This window comes from Acipenser ruthenus, chromosome 2 (assembly GCF_902713425.1).
Source record: "Acipenser ruthenus chromosome 2, fAciRut3.2 maternal haplotype, whole genome shotgun sequence".
NCBI lineage: Eukaryota > Metazoa > Chordata > Actinopteri > Acipenseriformes > Acipenseridae > Acipenser > Acipenser ruthenus.
The window spans coordinates 89452776-89477215 of NC_081190.1; the positions used below are offsets into that span (position 1 = coordinate 89452776).

At 37.8% G+C, this 24440-nt stretch overlaps 1 protein-coding gene across 1 annotated transcript in view; it reads right to left on the reverse strand.

The window, feature by feature from the left end:
* The window catches only part of m1ap (meiosis 1 associated protein), a 51859-nt gene extending 38863 nt beyond the window's left edge, over positions 1-12996 (reverse strand). The window contains exons 1-3 of the mRNA XM_059003386.1: positions 12643-12996; positions 8457-8762; positions 7407-7592 (exon numbers count right to left, since the gene is read on the reverse strand). The gene's annotated coding sequence lies outside the window, so the exon portion shown is untranslated. The remainder of the gene's footprint in view (positions 1-7406; positions 7593-8456; positions 8763-12642) is intronic.
* Between the last annotated feature and the right edge of the window lie 11444 nt (positions 12997-24440).

Here is a 24440-nt window from a genome sequence, read left to right on the forward strand (position 1 = left end):
AAGAGTCAGAGAGGAGAGGCCTTTGAGAAAGAGCCTCAGAACATTTTGGGAAAGTTGGGCTTTGTGAGTTAGCCACTAAGATTTAGCAAAGGGCCCCCCTCCCTAGAATTACGTCAATCCTCCAATTTAACATTCTTACCATCCATTTCCCCCCCTTCTCCAGAAAGTGCCTGTGGGCTCCAGTCCATGTCTGTCATCATCAGTGGGTTTCCCTTTGAGATGTGGATGACCTGCACCCTCCTGAGACTGACCAGGTCAGTGCTGCTCAGCCCAGACTCCAGCTGCTTTACCACATGCCTGCCTGACTGGCTGGTCAGCACAGTAATCTAAAACAATAGCACACACCCCCCCCCAACACACACAGTACAATTGAATACAGGGTTAGAAACTCACAGCAGTCCTGCACCCAGTCTTAGATTACAGAACATTACAATTCTCATACCTAATATATGTATATATATATATATATATATATATATATATATATATATATATATATATATATATATATATATATATATATATATATATATATATATATATATATCCTACTAATGATGGGAATGGGAATGTAAAGATGGGAGCCCAGCTAACAACAGGCCTGCCGTGGTGTTCGCAGAACCAGTCCGAGCTGAGCCTGGCGTAGAGTTCGAATCCTGTTGGGAACGTGCTGAGTTATTAGAGATGAATTGGATTATTTAAACTAACCTCTATTAATTAAAATAATATGATATACTCTTTGTCAATAATTATAGTAATACTGTATATACACCTTTCAAATAGATCTGTAAAACCAGTAGCACCTGCTGGAAGGAGTCAAACTTGGCAGGCTTGTTAAAATATTTTAGTTTTATGAGAAATAGTAGCCAGTTTCTTTTGTTACTTTATTTTCATTACTTCATGTCTCATACTAAAATTGGCAAAAATTGGCAAAAGGCTAGGATGTCTTAAAACCTGCTTCAACTGGATTTTGTATGAACAGAGAAAGGGGTCAGACTTAATTCAGTAAAATATTATTATTATTGTTGTTGAAAGAACATATTACAGTTAAAAACGAAAGAAATTCAGTACTAACTGACACTGTCAGAATATTGTAATAAATGTACTGTGTTTCAAAGAATATAAAACTGGCATAAATAATATTGCAGCAAATTATGAACAAGTTATAATGATTTGAACTAACAAAACTGAACAAGTGTTAATGTTAAAAAAAAAAAAGCTTGTCTATGTGCCTTTGTCATTAGTGCACATACACTCTTGAAAGCCGGTCACACTATTTCAAGTTGAAGCCTGTAACCTTGAAAGAAGCAGGCATCTGGGGGGAACTAAACACGGAAGCTAGGTATTGCAAATTAGCAAAAACAAAAGGGTAACCCCTTTCTAGACAGAATGGTATTTGAAACTAAAAAGACCTATTTGATTTTATCTGATTGTATTAGGTTTAATATAAGTATTCTGATGTAATAATAGAGTGACAAAACTCTCTGAAGTGAAATAATATGTTTTAAGTATTTTGATTTAATAAGAAACATAATATATAAACTAACAAGTGTTTTTGCTTGTTTAAGGCTCTACTGTAATACAAATAGACTGTAAAAGCAGAAGTGAGCATTTAATTTAATCAATTTAAGAATTAGTTCATTTTCTTTCTCCAACTAAACAAAAAATATTTTAGACATTACAATAGCCATTAAATTAAATTAAATAATATAAATGTTTAGTTTATATAAAGGTTTTACTGCAATAAAAACTGGAACTGTTAGGTTGGAATATTAGACAAATAAAGTGTAAACTGTATTCAATAATTTTAGTATTCAAAAAACCTACAGAAAAATAGCCTTGCCCTGATCTGCTTGCAAGTAGATCAGTGCTAGATATGGAAGGTTCTTTTTGACAGTCAAAGTGAGATTTACTTGTAGTCCGTAGTTTTGATAAGAAAACCTGGCAGTCGTAGTGAGCATTCCACAAATTAGGGGAGTTGTGTCCAGTATCAGTTATTTTCAAATAAGTAGCGACTTTCTTTGGGAGAAAACTGACTTAATGGGGTGAATTTGGAGAAGTGCTTACAATGGTGTTTCATATTAATCAAAACAATAGTATTGGCAAGAAAACAGGGTGTCTGAATCCTGCTTCAGCAGGCAACTTTTAGAAACAGAGAGCGGTCAGGCATAGTCCAAGAATGGAACAGTTAAATAAGGCTGTTATACTTAACATGTTTATTATAGCTTAAATTTAAATGAAAATAACTGAACTGACCACTGTATGCTTATTCAAAGGCAGTCTTTGTTCAATACTTTGTTAACATACATTTGTCTCTCATATATAATATTATAGCAAGGATTCTGTGAACTTTGGTCCACCTGACTTTTTAGAAAAAGGAGGAGTTGGAAAAAGAGAGCAATGAAATCATGTTCCAATATATTTTGGCAAAAAGTTATATCCAATCATTTTTGAAAAAGGAGTTGACCAGATCCTTCTAGAATGTATCATTAACTTAAAGATAAGAAATGTCAAGGCCGAGTGATGATTAGATTTACTTGGGACTTCTGATGTATTCAATAGAGGGAAAAATCCTATATAAGCCCAGAACAAGGCCCCATTTGATATCGCTCGACTTGCTAACTACATGTGGTGTGGGCCATGCTCTGAGGATCTCTGAAAAACTGATTGCTGTTTGGTCGAAGTCAAGTCTCTGCCTTTTGAAGACAGTTCTTATTTTTCAATATATCCTACACTACACTTCCATATACTTTAAGGTAAGCATATATTTGAATTTATATCTCTTTTATATTGATGCATTGCTATAAGGTATATAAATTATGTTTTAGTCTTAAGAGAGTGACATATTGAATGTTCTAGAATGTAGCAGTGGGCGCTTTAGATTTTTGCATTTTATAGCCTAAGAGCTAAACATATGATAACCATATTTGTATTACTGTATTGAAGTATTAATGCTGTTAAACCTGTAAAGGCACTGGAAACGCCCAGGCTGCCTGTCAGCTGGGATTGGAAGTAATGTGTAACTACTCAATCCATTTTTAAGCATTTAATAAACCGAAGGACTACTATACTACTCTGATTCGTTAAAACTTCAAATTAAATGAGTCTGTGTCATTTTCTTGATTTTTAAAAAGTCATCTAGATACGTTGCAAGCCCAGTGCATGAATGATCCACTTACAGGAGTCCGAATCATCTTTATGTCCTCCTAAACGTCTCCCCTGAGTTTAAGAGTATGCTCAGATAATTTATATAAATAAAAAGAGAATGTGTGATTTCTGACAATCTCTCTCTCTCTCTCTCTCTCTCTCTCTCTCTCTATATATATATATATATATATATATATATAAATTAGGGATAGGAATTTTAAATGTTTAACATATAAACTCTAAAGAAGTGTTGAACGTTGAATAATATGCTAGACATATGACTGATGAAGTGACAAATTTCACCAAACGCATATTTTTAAATGTATTAATTTTAGTAATTTATCATCAAAAGTTCGTCGTGTATCCGACTGCTGTGGTGCCACAGTAAGGGCAGATATTATAAAAAGGAAGGGGACTGGCAATTGCGTCCAAGTTGTTTCTCTAATTGGTGCAACAGAAAGACTGACACTGGGGCGGGTTTTATTCTCGGTCGATCTGGCGCTTCATTGGTGAACTGTGTGTTCATGCTGTAGGGGAAAGAAAATAAATGACAAGCGTTTTTTCTGACTTAGTTATATATTTTTAATAAAATGGCATCTCTAAACAAAGGAACGAGGCAAAGCCACTTTGGAAATATTTTGAGGAACCGGACTAGAAAACCATGGTATGTAAATAATTATGCCAAACAAAATTGCCATACCACAAAAACACCAGTTCAATGCTTCAGAATTACTGTGGATTGAGTTACTGAATGCAGTAAAAAGCAAATAAAAAGAATGTTCTAGATGGTGACTGATGTTTATTTAGCCCTTATATCCCTGTGAATACATATGACACGATTTTTTAATACGTATAACACAATTTTTTTTTTTTTTTTCCCAATATTAATTCAGAGAACGCATAAGTGTAAATACATTATGTATATAGGCTTTAATAAGAATGTATTTGAATCTGCTGTGCATTTGATAGATTCTGTAACATGTGTATGCTGTGTTTTTTTTTTAATTAATTGGTTTTGGCTTGTTCTTTTAATATAATGTAAAAAAAAAGAAAGAAAAAGAAAAGGTTTAGTTTATGCACTTTGTGCCCTCAGGACCAGCGCATGTACATCTCAATAGTGCAGTACAAATACAAAGAGAGACTAAGATAAAAACATTTTAAAAGAAATGCTTTTAAAAAGACCAAATTCCCATTGGGATTTTTTTTATATATATAGATTCTATTGATTTTTTAATATTACATGCAGGACAGCCGCTATAAGATTGATACCTTTATTAAACATGTACACGGATGAATCTACCGATGAATCTACCAGTTAATCAACTAATGCCCATAAATGAACCGATCAAAAATTTGAATCGAGGGACAGCCTGTCCCAGGAATGGCTGAGTAGTGACGTCAGGCCAGATGCAGGAACAAACACAGAGGCAAGTGCTGCAGGGCAAAAGGCAAATCAAATCAAATTCATGAACACTAAGCAATATGTGTCAGGCTGGGCAGTAGCCTTCACTGATCCTGGAATTATATATATATATATATATATATATATAGATAGATAGATATATATTGTGAGACAGCAGGGAGGGGGTTAAATCCTCCCTGCAGTAAAACATGTGCGTAGGCACATTTTTGGTTTAATTGTTTTATTTTTATTTATCACCTGCACCTGGCTATGATTGTAAATTAGAGCCAGGTGCAGGGTTTATAAGGAGAGCAGTTAGTCTGCTCGTGGCTGCTGATGTATGTGGAAGCCCGACTGTGCTGGTGTGTGTGTGTGTACAGCTGTAAAACAAAGGAAAAAGGTAGTGTGAAGCCTTTTTGTGTGAGCTGTTTTGTTTATTTTGTGTTACAGGTAAACAGCTTAGGTGTCCTGTCTCTTAGTTTAGGTTCCTGTTTTGTTTAGTCAGTGCCCAAAAAGAGCTAGGTGTTTTGTTTTTGTTTTATTTTGCTTTTGTGTATTTTTGTTTTTGTGTTTCATTAAAAATAGCGCAACCGCGCTTTTAAAAATCCATTTGTGTGTGTTGGGTCAGTGTTTTAAAGGGGCAAGGAACCGCGGAGAGGTGCGATTCTTTCACTATATATATATATATATATATATATATATATATATATATATATATATATTGTGAGAGAGAGGGTTGTGAGAGACAGCAGGGAGGGGGTTAAAACCTCCCTGCGAAAAAAATGCACCTTTTTGTTTGATTGTTTCTGCTTTTTCAGTTAATCAGTTTTGTTAATTGTCTTATTGGTTTGTTTAATTGTTTTATTATTAATTATCATCCGCACCTGGGCGCTATTGGAAATTAGGCCCAGGTGCGGGGTTTAAAAGGAGAGCAGGCAGTCTGCTCGGGGCTGCTAAGGAGAAGGAGTGCTCTGCTTCCTGGCAGTCCCGAGGAAAAGGTATAGTGCAAACCTGTGTGGTTAAGTTTTGTGGAACAGGGAAACGGCTTAGCCGTCCTGTGGTAGTTAGGTTCCTGCGTTCCTGCCTTTTCCTCGGGACTGCCAGGAAGCAGAGCACTCCTTTCTGCCTCCTTCTCCTTAGCAGCCCCGAGCAGACTGCCTGCTCTCCTTTTAAACCCCGCACCTGGGCCTAATTTCCAATAGCGCCCAGGTGCGGATGATAATTAATAAAACAATTAAACAATTAAACAAAACAATAAGACAATTAACAAAACTGATTAACTGAAAAAGCAGAAACAATCAAACAAAAAGGTGCATTTTTTTCGCAGGGAGGTTTTAACCCCCTCCCTGCTGTCTCTCACAACCCTCTATCTCACTATATATATATATATATATATATATATATATATATATAATGTTTGTTTTTTTTTCTCGCTCTCTCCACCCAGAGCGCAGAAAACTGCAGGCTTTTTATAGAGGTGACCATCTCCCGATTAGCAACAGTTAATCAACAAATTAATGATAGATGGTCTCCTTCTGCACGAGGTTTTTATGATGGGGCTTAACCCCATCCATGCTACCAAAAAATAACAAAACACACACGGCTATTTGCTGCCATTTATAAATAATAAATTATAATACAATAAATAATAACAGCGCATATATACATAGAGGGTGGGCACTTTGCCACACAGCCCTAATTTCAATATATATTTTGGTGTGTACATGTTCATTATATATAATTACTTTGTAGTTAAGTGTTTTACGATGTTAAAACGTTATTTGCTTATTTAGGGTTTTCTTTTTTTTGGCCATTGCATTTTGTATTTAATGTATACTGAAGTAAGAAATTACCAATTACAATACAGCACTCTCTCTTTATTTTGCTATCTGAGTTGCACATAACAAAACAGTTTGTGGAAGGGCTTAGGTCTTGCACATGTAAATAGTAGTTTTTTGTATTTGTGCTTCTTTTTCATTTTATACATAGTTATTGAAATGAAAGTTTGTGTTTGAATATGGCAGTACTGGTGCTAGAGTCCCCTCCTGATAATGGGATGAGTGTGGAATGTGGCCATTCTTAAATTGGTTACTTGATTGCCAGCTTGGGGATGGCCATCTGTATAAAAGCCTAATCCTGTGGTGGGGGTTGGTTAGTTTAGGGAAAGGATTGGGAGCACCAGGTTGTCTTCCCTGTCTCTGCAAAGTGATAGTACAGCTTTGGTGCAATTTTGCTTTTGATGTATTTTTTTGTTTAAGTGTTTTGTGTTTTTACTTTGTGGTGTTCAATAAAAGTGCACGAAAGCGCTAAACTGCAGTCTTCCTCCTCCATGTTTGCCATTCCTACTGCTATCCAGCCATGACTGCAACACTTCTCTTTTACAAAGTTTTGTACTGGATACGGTGAATTAGTGAAGGGCCCTTGCACAGTAAAATATAGTGCAATTTACTATCAACATTGCCTAACAATAAATTAACCATGTTTGTGAATTATTTAATCAAGAAGTATCAAGGAGCACAGTACTGCCTATGAGTTTTGTACAGATCGAATTGAAAACTATACTATTTTGTACTACTATGCAGGACCAGCAGTTTTATCTGAATTCAGTATGCATTAGCTCAAATGATAATTGCACTGTGCATCTACTGGGATTATGCTGTTAAACCCATGGGTTAACACTTCACTGCCCTGTGTATGTTCCCATACCTATTTAATCCCTATTTTCTCAATGTCAAATATATTGGACACTGGGCAGCTAAGGGTTAACAGTGATTTCTACCTAGGGGGAGGTGTGTTTCTTTTTTACAGAGAATATCTCAAAGGAGATCTAAGTGCTAATGAACCATAAAGTGCTAACCTCCACTGAGCAGCTGTTCAGGGACCCTCCGACAGTCACGTGACGCATGTACTGTTTGAACTGCAGCACACCGTCTTCAATCGCATGGGTGAGAGAGTCCGGCTTCTGTCGTATACATCCCTCCTTTGGCATTGTCCTGAGCTCTGTGACACATGAGTGCAGTCTGGCAAAGTTACCCTTAACTTGCTGTAAAAAGAAAATAAAAACAAACAGTTAACAAATCCTTGGGATTCTAATGGCCTTCCTTCCCCATGTACTTTCAGAGGATGTACTGTATAGGGAGTCCTTCTTAACAGCAATGGACCTGAAGATAATATTTGTCAAAAAGCTTACTGTGTTTAGAAAATGATGACCTTAATGTATATATTCCATGACTCTTTAACCCTTTCAGGTACAAGGGACATATTTGTCCCACAAATAAAAATTATGTTAACTTTCTTATTTTTTGCAATGTGGTGCACAAAACAGGATTTATAATTTACTGACAGGTTGGATCTGGTCATCCAAATTGTCAGCTTTCTTGTGATACTTGTGTCCCTTTCAAATGTATTTTAAGAAACCATTTCAACAACCCCTCAATTCCTTGTGTACCTTAAAGGGTTAAACAGAGTACCCAAATTAGAAGTCACAATGGAATCGCATCCTGAATGCAAAATAACAAACTGAATTAAAGAATGTTGAGGATGGTCTCAGCTTTGTCAGGGACCATGTGAAAATTCAATTAAGTCACACAAAGCAAAGTATTTTACATGGATTATCTCGGTGCAGGAGTGTGTGTCACAGGGAAGTGATATAATACAGCAAGGTGGAACATGAACTTTTTAATTGGACCATTTGCAATGGTTCTGGCAGGCATAGGCATTGCAGATCGCACAAATGATTTGCAACGGCACTTTGACAGCAGTAAGATATAAGGACGAGATCCCATTCCAAGACCTTTTGCTGGTGTATCCCCAACTTTGTGTATAAGCAAAACAACAAACATTAAAACATAGACATCTGGTAACGCGTCACGTCATCCTGCATTTTCTATGTCTGGTTTTTACTCACCACAAAAGGAAGCAGGCATTCCTGCTGGTTATGGACCACATAGAGGCTTAACAATGGGACTCTGCAGGGGCCGGCCAAGCTGCATGCAAGGGAGAAGAAGTTTTCCAGTGCCTCGCACAGGTTAGTACAGGTGTCCAACCACAAGGGCGGAGTCACATCCACAATGAGGATTCGTGGAGGCTGTCTGGCGAACACCGAAGCGTAGGTCTTATTGTTGTAACTGGCCTTGTTCCCAGAATTCATGGTAAGGGGCTGGAACACACAGTCACAGGAGAACAAGCTCCGGTTTTAAAGTAGATACAGTACCTGCAAGTCCAAGAAAAAGATGTATGCCGTGGTGGGAGACCTAGTTTATCCAATGAAAGCACAATCTCTAAGATTGTTTATCCAGTCCTCTACTTCCTTATCTACTGATAAGGAACATTAGTTTGCCACAATAAAAAAGGTAGTTTTAACCCACTCAGCCTTGCTTGCTTACTAAATTATATTAGTTAATGTTTTGCCTATTAAAAAGTACAGAATGCAAGCCAAGCCATCTCACTCATGCAGTGGTACCCCAAAATGTATCCATTTTGTAAGAATGACAAAGAAATGGGATGGAATAATTTGTATTGTAGTATTGTACTGTATGAGTCATTCTGAGTCTTTTAATGGTTCTTAACTTTTTAAACAATTTAAGCAGAGGTGGACCTGGTAGGTACTTTTTGTAAAAAAAATATTAAACAGACTTTCAGATTTTTTTTTTTAAATAACCTTGATGTGCTAAGTAGATCGATCACAGCGGCATTGGCTTAGATCTTCCACTGACTTTAAAATGTATTGATTTATATGCATTTAACCAACCAAAGCCTCAAAGCTTGCTACAGATAAGATCTGGTTATAGCAATCTGCATGTTTGATTTCCCAACCTTTATGAGGGTGCATTTCCAGTCGACAATCGGACACGCTTACACAGAAACAAACATTCAAGCATCCACACAAGAACAGTTCAGGATGTGTGCAATGATAAGTAACAAAGTCACAGTATAAGTAGGGACTGCTGCTAAAACTTTAACATAATTAATTCTGGAGAAATCAAAACAAGAACCTCAGTTGGGATTGTGTTTCTGGCATGCATTTTGGTACATGAGGCAGGCAGGCACAACATATTTTTATTCCCTATATAACAGAGTTATATAGGGAATGTTTAAATGTCATATTTATTTAAGAAACTCAAATATTTAAAAAAAAAAACGAAGACAGTACCAGACAAGTTAGAAAAGCAATAAAGTACAAAGCAATCAGATCCGATGACTTATGTATACACATAAAGATCAACAGCTACTTACAGCTACAATACAGTAGCTCAAAATTGTGTTCTAGCCTACCAAGATCTTTCAGCTTATATGACCCCAAAAAAAGTTAATTTACTAGTATATTTACCATGCTTTGCCATATTGTGTCCCAGTATGGTTTACCTACTTTATTTACCATGCATGCTGTTACTTTGCTTTTACAATGCTTGACAAAAACTTTGCTATTCCTAAAGAAACAAATAACAAAATAGTATGTTGGGTTTGAACACGTATGGGAGAATTATCATTTGCATATCAACTCCCAAAGATGAAATTTGTATAAAGATGGAATTTGATAATCTTTCCTTCTCTAATTTTAAAGATCCTATAGGGAATTGCTTAGATCCTCCTGCTTCTCATCCAGTCCACATTAACAATATATATGTCTTATTTACACTGTTCTTTTTATTGTGTTTTTGTACATTGTAATTGTCTCTATTGTACATGAGGCCTCAGTTTCAATGGGTATATCTCCTGGTTGAATAAATACAATAAATACATTTAACAATGCTATACCACAGTACATTGTTACAAGGGAAAGAAATAGGCTTTCAATAAGATTTTACAAACAATCATCACAAGAGGATCTCAAGCAGTAGGGAACCAGTGTCACACACCCTCCCTAGTTTCAGTCTATTCTCCCAAAGGGTCTTTGCCTAAAACAAACAATACCTGCCTTTAATAGTACTGTACTTGCCCAAATGTGAGTGTAAAGTTTCTTGTTAAATGTACCAAGCTGCCCCATACCAATGAAAATTGACCCTTCGCTGTGGGAAACTAATATGTTGTAATGACTACTTATCTGTGTCTTCCACAGGATATAATGAAGTACATATCATTAACATGGTATGAGGTTAAAACAATACGATTATATTTTCTATGATGGCACTGATAATCACAGATGACCAAGAGAATAATAGAATACAAATGTGAAGACACTATCTCAGAACTTGATGGCAATATGTAGGCTACAGTATATGCTGCAGAAACCTAAAAACTTCACATGGCATCACATATTGGATTGTGGGTCAATGTCAAGGCCACAGATACATTTAGCAGCACTTTATTTTTTCTGTACGATAGCCACAATCTGTTTTGACCTAGAGAATCAAGTTATGTACTGAAAATAAAGCTGGGTGCGAACATGCGACAATGCAATAAAGCCAAGGTCATTTGCATCCATGGTTTTACAGCTTTTAACCTCATATCATCTTACCGACTGGACTGGACAGAATCCATAACGGCAGTGTATCACACAACACTGCCCATTACACTAACATTTCAAAGCTTTACGTCTTTATTATAATATGGCAGTCATAACAGATTCCAGATCAAAGTACAGTAACATGCCTTACATGTTATAAAAGGTTTTCTAGAGTTCTACAAGAACATACATAGTGTTGCATAGTGTTATCTTTATTAAACAGAATTCAGTTATATACAGTAGTCCAATTTAGTGCTAGTAGGGGGACTACACCAGCTGCCCAGTGGCAGCCAGTGAAAAAAATCGGTTTAGCACTCCCTAAACAAAAAGGGGGTGCTAACAAAAACGGGCAACTAACTAAATTTAACCAAAAAAAAACGTTTTTTTCAAAGGCCTCTGTTTTAAACCAAAACAGAGCCAAACGAAACGGTACAGAGCACACCACTTAGAGCCCACTGGTCAACAAAAGCTGTCATGTCACCAGTGGACTCCGCGTTGGCGTGCTCTAAAGAAACCCTTGACTGGACCAGGGCCCTGAACATGGCTCCACAATCAAAGAGACCCTCCCAGGTGATCTTGCGCCTCCTGGTCTTGTAAATTGTGAAGTTTACCAAGGGCCAGGAGCAGTCATGAAGTACCCAAACACTAAATGCCAGTATCATAAATTGAGCAGAAGTTAGATAAACGACAATATTACTGCAATAGACGCACAATATTAATTGGTTGTCAATACTATAGAAGTGATATTATCAATGTTTCCTATTGGATGAATATAGGATTGCTAAAGAGAGTTTACATTTTTAACAAATCCCCTTTCTGTTCGGAGGTCCCGTTTTTTTTTTGTTTTTTTTTTTTCGTACCTCAGTTGGTAACCCTACTCAAAAGATTGCAATTATTGTGTTTTCTGAATTGAACAGAAATACATTGGTAGTATTAGTACCCAAACTGTATAAGACAGATTGTTGAATTTCATAGCATTGTCACTCCCTTTCCGCTACTGAAAGTTTATTTAAGCAAGTTCCCACACAATCTGACCTTTTCAACTTGCTATTGAACTTTTACCGTGAACAACTACTTTATCAACTATAACTACGCCTAGACCCTCTTGGTATGCACTGAAAAAATTTAAACCCGAATCAGAGCGTTTGTATGTATGGTTCAGAGTTTTTATTTTGTTATTAGCTAACAAATTACAAACTACAGTACAGGAAATAACACATACCTGCACATACATTCCGTGCTTTCTCATCAATAACATAAAAAATAAACAAAGAACATTATCCTATACTAAGTACATTTGTAAATATTACGTCCACTGTCAAACAATGACACTAACCATTCTCAAGAGTTTTATGCCACACGAAATTATAATCTTGAACATGCAAAGAGTGAAACAATCGCGTCTACTTTCATTGGTTACTAACAGACATAATGTTGCTAATTTTGATCCTTGTACTTGATATTTGACATGTCATTTTAAGCTAAACCAATAAAACAATTTCAATTGGGAAACAGAGGGTTAGAAAAAATAAAAATAAAAAAACTGGGACAATATATGTACAGTACAGTAGGCCGATCCCTACTCCACGTTTCGCTTGCTTACTTTTGAAGAGGTGTAATTTATGGTCATTTCAGAATATTACTTTACCTGTGAATGGTTAAAGAAGACCAAAAAAAAAAAATGTTTTCGTCTCCTTCAAAACTCGTCTGTTGAGGTGATTATCAGTTGAGATTGACGATATCAGTGTTACTAATCCAAAGGATACTGCAGACTTTATTCCTTTTTATTTTTGTAATTTGTAAATGTTCTTATTTTCCACTCTGGACACTTAAACTTCCCGCTTTTTACAGAGGCTCGAGCCGCCTTGCACGCTCTCGGGCATTTTGAAAGGAATGCTGTGATCAGGGTTGCCAGATTTCTGACAGAAAAATAGCGACCAAAACAAGCGGAACCCGATATAGTATAAGCGTTTATACGAATTATAACCCGCGACTCTCAAATTCCAACCGTGACACTCAAAAACAAGCCAAATCCCGTTTATTATAAGCGGACTTGGCAACTCTGACTGTGACCAAAACTGGAAGAAATCAATTTTGGTTTGTTGAGTTCAAATTGACTTTTAAAATACCGTACCACTCATACTTACTAGTACTACAGTCGGAAGGTCTGCTTAAATGGGATGTAACTCTGTGGTTCTTCCCAATGCTATTTATGTCTTTTAATTGTGGACAGGTTGCTGTTGCAAATAAAGGTGGCGTGTCGACATCGCAGGTGCCACGCCTTGTCATAAGATGTGATTTCATGCTATGTAGAAATAAAAAAAAAGCGATTAATTTTGTTCAGCAATAAAAAAAATGACTCCTATTGTAATGATGTATTTAACATTTAATCATAATGTGATGTGATTGTATTCTTTTTCTTTTAATTTAGAAATTATAAAGTGTGACTAATGTCGTCTCAAATCCCTCGTTTAATTGGGACAGCCGATTATTCTGGGTATTTGTACTTCTCCCGAGGCTAATACACAGAGCGTATAACCACATGCCGGACAACAGTCTCTGTGGGAGGCTTTGCGTGTGCCGCTTTATAATACGTAATCACTGTAGGCGTTACACCCCTATCACATGACAATTAACACTGAAGGCGTACACCCATAACTCGTGATAATTTGAAAAATGAACTACCACCCTGTTGTAAATGATAATTGTCTTAACGATCACTTCAGTTTTTTTAATCGTGTTCCTTTGTCTTTGTTTGCTGTGTTTTTATTTATGTTTTTTATTCTGACCTAAAACTTGTATTATTTATGTATTAATGTATTTTATAGGGTTTTAAGTGCTTAATGTGCTTTTTTATTATTATTTATTAACCACAATTCCTGCAGTCAGAATATTGAATCCCGAATACGGTGAGCTGCTTCAGCGTTAAACAAACTACATTTAAAACAACTGCAAGCAGCTGACCGCATTCGGGATTCAACGTTGTTCTTGCAGGGACTGTTGTAGATCTACATTTAGCTGATTATGAAGAGTTCATCAGAACTATGATTGTAATAACCATTGATGTAATAATCTCCCAGTAATGTAATAAAATCCTCAATAATGTATTTGTTGCCTATAATGTAATAATCACCCAATAACATAATAACTCAACTGATAATGTAATACAAATTTCTGCCCGATAATGTAATAATTTTTCACTGATAACGTAATAACTCTGACCTGCCTGATAATGTAATACACTTCCAACTGACAATGTAATAAATTACTCACTCAATTTACCTTTTGTGAGGTATCCACAACAACAACAGCAGTCGCATAAAACCAAAAGAGACATTTTTATTAGTGCCTGTGTGCACTAGGTATTTTATAGGACTGAGTGCAACGTAATTGTTACACATTATTAAAGATAAACAAACTGACAGTTAATCTGATAGACACATATACTGTCTTAATAAATTCTTTGAATTTGGAAGCTGCGCGCGCCCATTTCGGTTTGTGTCAGTGCTCATTCGTTGATCAACTGGAGAAGACGTTGGCAGTGCAACGTGAAAACACGGTGTGGAGTAATTATCATTATTATGAAGTAATACTATCTTCGAACGGCCGTTGCTGCATATGAATTTGAAGGCACAAACCCTCTTCAGTGTTCGTCATAAATTACATAGTTGATAAATACACTGTGTAACAATTTTTTTTTTTTTTTGTTCCTGGGTAGTAAGTGTTATTTCCTAATTGCTTATGCCTCAAAAGTATAGAAAATGGCTATTATTCCCCACAGACTTTGCTTTTGTGACCAGGACAGTGATATTTTGAAATGTACCTATTTTCCAGAACATTCCAGATAGATTCAGTGCTGAGTAAACTTGGAGTAACTTCTAGAACTTTCCAGTAATATAAATAGTAGTATAAATACAGGGGCCTTAAGCCCACCAGTTCAGTTTAGTTCCAGCTGCATAAGTGGATACATATCTGCATTTTTCTGAGATGGCATCAAGGTCATAGGAGACTTCAAAATGGTGGCATTCCTGATGGGTCTCCAAGGCGGTTTTACCAAGTTTCCCTGCTATCTTTGCCTTTGGGACAGCAGGGATACCAAGGCGCACTACCACAGGCGGGACTGGCCACAGCGGACCGAGTTCTCTGTGGGGAGGAACAACGTCAAGTGGGAGCCACTGGTGGACCCCCGGAAGGTGCTGATGCCACCACTGCACATCAAATTGGGCCTTATGAAACAATTTGTCAGAGCTCTAAATAAGGAGTCGGCAGCCTTCAAGTACCTTCAAGAGTTCTTCCCTAAGCTGTCTGAGGCAAAGGTCAAAGCTGGTGTCTTCGTCGGACCACAGATAAAGAAGATCCTGGAGTGCAATGAATTCCCCAAGAAGCTCACTAGTAAGGAGAAAGCGGCTTGGAACAGCTTTGTCGCAGTGGTTCGGGGCTTCCTGGGCAATCACAAGGCCGAAAACTATGTGGAGCTGGTTGAGACTCTGGTGAAGAACTACGGCACAATGGGCTGTAGGATGTCCCTCAAAGTCCATATCCTTGATGCTCATCTTGATAAATTCAAGGAGAACATGGGAGCGTACTCGGAGGAGCAAGGCGAGCGCTTCCACCAAGATATACTGGACTTTGAACGCCGCTACCAAGGACAGTATAACGAGAACATGATGGGAGACTACATTTGGGGGCTGATTCATGAAAGTGATTTACAGTATAATCGTATAATCTCGAAAAACTACTCACTTCTAAATCTTTTGCAGTCATTTTTGTATTACTTTAGTATAAATACATGTTAATTTGGATTCATATGTTGTTTTTTTCTGACTTTATGTGAACAAAAAGACACAAATTCGCCCGTTTTCTCATTAGAAATAGGTAAATTTCAAAATATCACTGTCCTGGTCACAAAAGCAAAGTTTGTGGGGAAGAATAGCCATTTTCTATACTTTTGAGGCATAAGCAATTAGGAAATAACACTTACTACCCAGGAACAAAAATTGTGTTACATAGTGATATTAGAAATAATTATCAGAACGTGTTTTGCCTTGCACCGATTTACCACATTGCCAGAATTTGCATGCAAGTTTCTAAAATTGCAAGTGATGTGTGGGACAGTAGGGATAAACATTAAAAAAAACACGATCAACAAAGCGCAGCTTCAGATTTGGTAAGCGAGTCAGAATCGGGATGTAGGTGCGCTTCACGCTTTTCAAACACTGGCACTTGCAAGGTACATGTTAAGCATAGTGATCAACGCTTTGTTTTGTTGTGATCCTAGTATTTTCTGTTGAGGACTGTAATAAACGAAAACCAAAACGGTGACGTGTTTTTTCTTTGTACAATGCCCCCTTTTCTAAACATTTTGAAGAGTTTATTTAGTTAAATGTGAGTTTTCACTTGTGTAAATCTAAAAAAAAAAGGCAGAAGTAAAGCACAATAACGGTATTACTTTATGAAAATGTGTCTTGCCACTGCTTCTTGTGCAGAAACAATACCAGGGATTAAAAAAAAGTGTACTTTTATACTGTTTGTGCCAGAAATCTTTTTCTGGAATAGATCATGGTAATTAATCTACACAGAAACACAACAGAGAAGCACACAGAACATTATTGTAAGATAAGTAATAAGTACAAAATAAATAAAAGAAACAGGGGTATACAGTATGTTCTAATCCAAGGCTGTTATTGTAGCATGGCCAGGTCCTGTTGTAGGTGAGTACCCAGGGTCTGGAAAGCATGGGGGTGATTTCAGAGAATACTATGGAGATTAAAATGGCCAAGTCAAGTAGTAGTAGTGCCTGTTACCTAAAATATTTGAGGGGTATTTTAGCCCCTATTTTGCATTGTTTGACTTAGACCTTTTTGTATCATTTTTTCATAGCACAGTTATACCTTTTTTTTAATTCCATTTTTAGGATATCTTGAAACAAAACCCTCTCTGCATAGTGTACTATTTCTTAATGCTTGTCATTTAAGGTTTAACTTAAGTGTTATATTACAGTACGTGACAGAGTGATACACATGCAGAGGATGTACAGTTTTCAATATTTTCAGCTTCCTTGTTTATGGTGAATTGTTTATAATTGATCAGTTATTTTTTAAGGCTTATTTTGTATTTATAAATATATCGTGTTCCAATATGTATACATTTTAGAACTGTTTATTCATTGGCACTCAAGTTGTCTCAATTTTTAAATGTTAACACCCGGCTGTGCATATGAGTACCCTTTTTTGTTGAGAATTTCACCCCTATGTGTGTGTGTGTGTGTGTCTATATATATATATATATATGTATGCATGTATCCTGTCATGTGTTTTTCACAATCACATCATCTTCTAACTAAAACATTACCTATCACACATGTGTTGATCATACAAATCCATATTTGAAAAAATAAATTTTCAGCCACCGCACTGATAATGCAGGTCGGTCAATTTGAACCTCCAGTGAGGCAGCTCTGAGCTTGATTCACTACTCTAGCGCTCTCTGCGTGCAGGTCCTTAAATAAAAAGCGCCACATAACGCGGAGCGCTCTACCTATTGAACACAGTTTCTGTAGGTGAACCTGCAGAAGGATCATTTAAAAAAAAAAAAATAAATAAATAAATAACTACTACTACTATTAATAATAATAATAATAATAATAATAATAATAATAATAATAATAATAATAATAATGGAAATTAAATCCCTGACATGTATTGTGTAATATTGCATATATGATGACATGTGCTTGGTTGGCAGGTGTTTCCTTATCCAAGGCTGTGTAAATTACTTACTGGCCTGTTTGTCACTATGAAAGAAGAACAGACTTATTTTAACTACATACCTGAAGGATTCACAGGTGGTACTTGATCCCTCACCACCACTCTGAAAATGAGCAGTCCAGATAGCTCATCAGATTGTATGCAGATATATACTGTATATATATATATATATATATATACACACACACACACACACACACACACACACACACACACACACACACACACACACACACACACACATATATATATCCCGGTACGTCTGTGGGTCTTTATTATGATTTACTACCTCCATCAATTTCTTCTGGTGTCAGCTCTTCCTGCTTTTTAGACAGGCATGATTCACTTAGCTGGTTTTTGCCTTTCCAGGCAGTATATTACTGTAGTTCCCTCCCATGTTCTATCACTTCCTTTTCTTTTTTGCTGCAGCAGTAAAAAAAGGGGGATGAAAAGCGGTCCTTGCAGTTTGTCGCAATTATATTTTTACAGTATGTATGTTGTAGGCGATGATAATGGCGTGTCATTGGATTCTTGTTTGTCATAGTGCTAATATTGTATCTTCACCTACGTTTACCACAGTAAATTGACACAGTGGTTACATAATGCATTTACCATAGTTAACCATGGTTTGCTGTGTTTATTCATATTTTTTACTGTATAGTACCTCCCTGGGCCCTTATAATGCTTGCCTATGGTTTGCCATGCTTTCACTGTGTGTTATTACACTTTGCTGTGCTTTTACTATGGGAAACTTCTATAAGGGTTAGTTTACTATTGTTTGTTTTACTGCAGCTTTTCAGTAAATATTTTTTCAGTAAAGATAGTGTTATTTCTGTTTACCAATTAAAGTACTTCTGATGCATATACCTTAATGTAACGTGTCACAATAAATGTTTTTAGCCAGTGCTATCACAAACATGAAATATGAAAGGACTGCAGAATTTCAGATCTATATTCAGTAATTATTAAGCATACACAGTCTCCTGCTTTTGAGCGACAGGAAAGACTGCATGCACACAATCCATTAGGAGATTAGAGTGAAACCCTTCCTAAAGAAGAGCAGCCTGAGTGTGTCCCTTAACCCTGCCTGTCTGGCTGCAGTAATGTTCTTTAAGACATTGCTTTAAATCATTGAGATGATTGGTATGATTTACGAGGAGAGCATGCCCAACAGAAGCAGGACTGAAAGTAACGATCACAACATTTGTCAGTTACATGGGAAACTGGGGGAAGTGTTTGTAGGTAATTCCATAAATCACACCTGTTGTGCAGTTTTGAAAGAAACACATAGTACACGTTACAGTAAGCATGCTTTTTATTAGTTTAAAACCGGATGGGCCATATTTTCAAAGTGTTTCCTCTATTCTTAAATTAACATCTGTTTTTTGAAAGAAGAAAAATATTATGTTGATGATACAAAATGAAAAACAAAGGACATTGAGAGTGCTGAAGGAAACTTGGAATATATAGCTTTGTAAAATTTGTTTTTGAACAGGAGTAAACACATTGAAAATATGGCCCGATATGGTGTACTGTACTACAAACACTAGGCAACACTTCCTTGGCACTTCCTTGGCTGTTTCACCTTCTTTCCTGTCATTAACCATCCAGCTGTTTAACCCATTGACTGACATGTAACAGATTTCCTGAAAGCGAGGCATTGAAGCGAAGCACTTTCTGTATTAAAAATACATATGTGCTATAAAATGTGTTTCTTTCAAAACTGCACATTTGAGACCTATGTGTAGGTAATGTAAATGCAAAACAGGTAAGATTCATTAACCGTTCAAAATATAGAAGTGATCACAATGGCAATTGTACTGTGTGGCAGAAGCCCTTCTGCTATAAATAGTGTTTGTGTGGGAATGTAAGGTTGGCAGGGATGGGGTGGGATCACAGGTGTGTTTCAATGCTGAATTTGGTAATTGGTGCTAATTGGGGAGTGACCACATGTATAAAAGGAACCAGAAATCCTTTGTTTGTTGCGTGCATGCACTGTGATTTGTGCACTGTTTCAACTTGGTAGTGAAGGCTAATGCCCAGCCTACAAGTATGTTATTCTTTTGTTTGGACCTTGGCCCTCGTGCTGTGCTTTGTTTGTTCCTGTGTTTTGTGTTATTTTGTTTGATAAAGTGTGCAACAGCGCTTTAAAACTGCAGCTTTCTGTCTCTGGGTCTAATTCCTGCCGGTAGCCAGCCTGGGCCATGATGCTGCTCTGTCACATACTGCAATTACACAGCAGCACAAGTAACCCATCACTTACACAAGGTTATTAAAGGCATTCTTGTGAATCCTGTTAACATGAGTCTAAACCCTGTAAATAATTCCTGCACTTATCCTCTAAATCCCAGTTAATGTCCTGTAATCTGAAGTATTTTGCTAGAGGCAGAGATCCATTTCCAAAAATAATTTGAGAGCTATCCTCCCGGCCCTGCAGTGCTGTAGCCATCCTTTCCGGGGCTGGCTTTACCCTTAAATGAAAGAACCAGAGCTTAACTTCCATGATATCTGACTTTTTTTTTGTTCAAGATTTACACAGGGGTTTCATCACAACTGTGCAGAAGAAGATAAACCAGATGCAGAGAGACTGAGACATGGAGCCACAAGCTATATTAGCAAGAGATTCCACTAAGCAGTGCCTAAGATGCTGGATCATTAGAAACATCCAACCTCACCCACTCAGCACAGAATTGTGGTGACTGAGCCGCCACACACACACACGGAAATTAGCCATAGTGTCCCTGTAGTGTTTCCAGTTGTGGGTACGGGCAGCACAGCTGCAGCTGGTTCTCATCAGGGGGACTAGGTTGTCAGGCCAGTTGGTGTAGGAATGCATGAACGAGCACTGTCACATTGATAATTAGAATGGTTCCCCGGCTAAATTACACCCTGTTTAGTTTGGGCAGGTGGGCTACTTTAGTCTAAGCATGGGGCAAGAGAGGGAGAGGACGAGGTGAGGGGGAGAACAGAGGGACTGGTGAAGTGGGAGAGGGTGTTTAGAGACCGTGCTATTTTTGTTATGCCTTTCCCCGAGAATGCAAATGCTAGTGGAATGAAATTACTTTATGGGGAGCATAGAGCAGTGTGATAAAGAGAGAAATAATCAATGCTGTAAATCTGCCTCCCGACCAGAAAGGGGGCTGTGACCATTTTCAGCATCACAGATTTATTTAAAACACAACTACAGGAACCAAGTGTGTACCTTACTTTGGAAGTGTACAATTCTTTGTCTGCATTGCAACAACGGTTTCACATTTGTACATTCTAAAGTTTTATCAAGTATGTCACCTGTGACTGTCAGTCAGACATATAGACAGACAGCCTCCGTATCTCAGATCATGATCTCCACTATGTCCCATTGTGGGGAATCATAAGATCATTTCTGAGATCGCACATTCATAGATCATAAAATACCAGAAATACGAGATGCAGATACACAACTTCAGTCTGAACATGAATTCTCTGCCATTTCAAAAAGAGGATAAACAATGAAGCCCCATCACTCCTTTCTGGAGAACTTAAAGAGCAGTGGACTGGTCTGGTAATCCATGACCTGGAGGTCAAAGGTCTCCTGCAACCCTTGTATGTCACCTTGTTCACCTTTGTGACCTTTATGGTTCACTTACTGTAGTAGGATGGACAGGTGGACCATCAGAAAGCATCATCACTGTATACTGTGGCTAGCTGTGGGTGCCTACAGGAAACTGAACTACTCCTACAGTAGCACATCACAGTTAACCTGAGGAAACACGCTGTAGGAAGACCAGAAGGAACTTTTCAAATATAGAACTCCACACTGGGCAGCAGTGTGGAGTAGTGGTTAGGGCTCTGGACTCTTGACCGAAGGGTTGTGGGTTCAATCCCCAGTGGAGGACACTGCTGCTGTACCCTTGAGCAAGGTACTTTACCTAGATTGCTCCAGTAAAAACCCAACTGTATAAATGGGTAATTGTATGTAAAAATATTGTGATATCTTGTAACAATTGTAAGTCGCCCTCGACAAGGGCGTCTGCTTAGAAATAAATAATAATAATAATAATAATAATAATAGAACTCAAAAACACATTTCTGAACAAAGTGTGTGCTGACTGAGAGGAAGGCAATGCTAATGGTTTACGAAACTAAGTAATGCGATTATATTTCCAGATTTGATGTAACACAGCACTTATGGAGAGACCAATTATCATACAGTTACAGTAAACACAATCCGGAAAGCTCACTCCCCAGGAAAGTGGGACCCATCATCTGAAGAGCAGAATAAACAAACAATGAAATAATCAATTGTAATGCAATGACCTTAATGGGGGGGGGGGTCAGAAGAGTGTAACAAAGCCATAATATTATTATTAATATTATTGGTAGTAGTAGTGACCAGTAGGGGAACTACATCACCCAGTATTCCAGGTGGTCTCCCATCCAAGTACTAACCAAGCCCAACCTTGCTTAGCTTCTGAGATCAAATGAGATCAGGCTTACTCAAGGTGCTGCAACTGATGTGACAGCTGATGAAAAAAAATCACTTTAGCACCCCCTAAACAAAAGGAGTTGCTAACAAAGACTGGACATTAAATATAAAGGAAAGAAAAAAACGTTAACAAGTCTAAATCAAATTTTATACAAATGTAATACTGAACTAAAAACTACCGACTCCATGTGGGCATGTGCTAAAGTAATCCTTGAACGGATAAGAGCCCAGAACATGGCTCCGCAGTCAAAGAGGCCCTCCCAGGTGATCTTGTGCTTCCAATTTAGCAAGAGCCAGGAGCAGATTCACCAGGTCTCTCTTCTTGGTGGAGCCATGAACAGGCTGCCTGAAAATAAACAGAGTAGGGGAGAAATGCAGCCAGAACCGCAGCATGAGGTTCTTCAGGAGGAGGACGACTGCAGCCTGGCGCACAGAAAATAAATGTGAACCACCGCAGCGTCTGAGCCGGGGGAAGTGACACAGGATCTCTCCTGACTACTTTTGAATAAATAAAAAGATTTAGAAAATAAAACGTTTAAACTGTTTTTCAAGTGTTTTAAATTGCTGGCTGAGGCGTTCCACAAAAGTGCGACCTCTCCGTAGTCGTAGTCGCAGTAGTAGTAGTATTACACCTCTACAACACCTTAATGATTTTTTTATGGGTACTGCCTACCTTTTACAATATCATCCTGTACCATGGGGGTCTGGATTACCATTAACACCTCTCATCATCCACCAGCGATGGAGGTGTAATGGAGCTGCCTGTACGTCTCTGTGTAGGTCACGCTCACTGTACAGTACATATATTTTGAGAACCACTTATCCAATCATGATGAATCTTCCATGGAACGTGCCGTGGATGTAGGTCGTGGTTGTGATTTACTCCTTTCTATTGCCGATGACACAGCCTTAACCAGTGTGTTATAAAACAGATCAGCTCTCCGGGACTGTTTTGACTTTTAAAAAACAGTTCAAGCTGTTTACATCACTGAACGTGAAAAATGACATTGTACTTTAGAGAAAAATTCAGACAAAGAGAGATTTGTTTGTAACAAATAAAGACAATGCAGGGATGGCCTTTAAAAAAGTTGGTAAAGCATAACACAACTCTGGTAGCGCCACAGCGGAACAAATTTAAATCAGATGAGTTGTAAAATTCACCTATGGGTCCAGGAGTAGGCAGGTGATGGAATGCAGGTGTTTCTATTGTTGTTTGTTTGGATTCTGGTGCTGAATCAGTTTACATAAATCTACTGTTTTCCAATTCCCAGTCTAGGAGACTCTCGCTAATCCAAACCCTGCTAATCCGAATTGATCTCTAATCCGAACCTTGCCATCAGAATGCACACTGATAGCCAGTGTAGAAACCGATCGTCCCATTTAACAATAAGTGTAAAACATATACAGCTGCCGTGGAAGAAATCCCCTGTGACAGGAATACAGTGCAGACAGTCGCAGGTCATGGAACCTGGGATTAACATTATTGTGTATACATTATTGAAAATATCAGATGCTGAGGATCATATAGGGGTGTTTGTCTGTCCGTACAACTGTCCATATCAAAAACATAAATCGAGAGCAAGTATTTTTTGTGTGATTCTGCTTCCCATCAGTGTTCTTAACTAATCATCGTGTGATCAGCAGAGAGTAGCTGTTATTTACTTTGGTTTTCCTCCATCAGGTAACATGGATTTCCTATTGGCCTGGTGTTGATAGCTGAAGTTTAATGCTAGCTCCAGGGATTAGGCTATTTGCGGCCTCTCTGGCTCACCAACACACACAATGGCAGTGATGCTGGCTCCAGGGATTAACCAAGGTGTGGCCTTCCTAGAGCCTAAGCATGGCAACCGTCTGGATTGGGCTGGGTGGGGCACTTTGCTGAGGTCATCAGGTGGGCATTATTTAAGTTATTGAGAGTATCAGATTCTGGGGATATAGGGGGTCTGTTTGTCCGTTCATCCGTAAGCCACATTTAAAATAATCTAGAGAATTGCTTATCAAACTGATTTACATTTCATTGCTAATTCTTATTCTCTACTCTGAACGAATCAACCAACTGGTGTGGATTAGCAGGGGGTCTGCTTTGTGAATCCTGTTCAGCCTCCAAACTCTTTTGAATCTTGTAACTTACCAGAGCGGAGAACACAGAGAAACCCACATCCTGCAGAGAGACTGAAGCTAGCAGACACCCAGCAGGCTTTCAACAGCCCACAT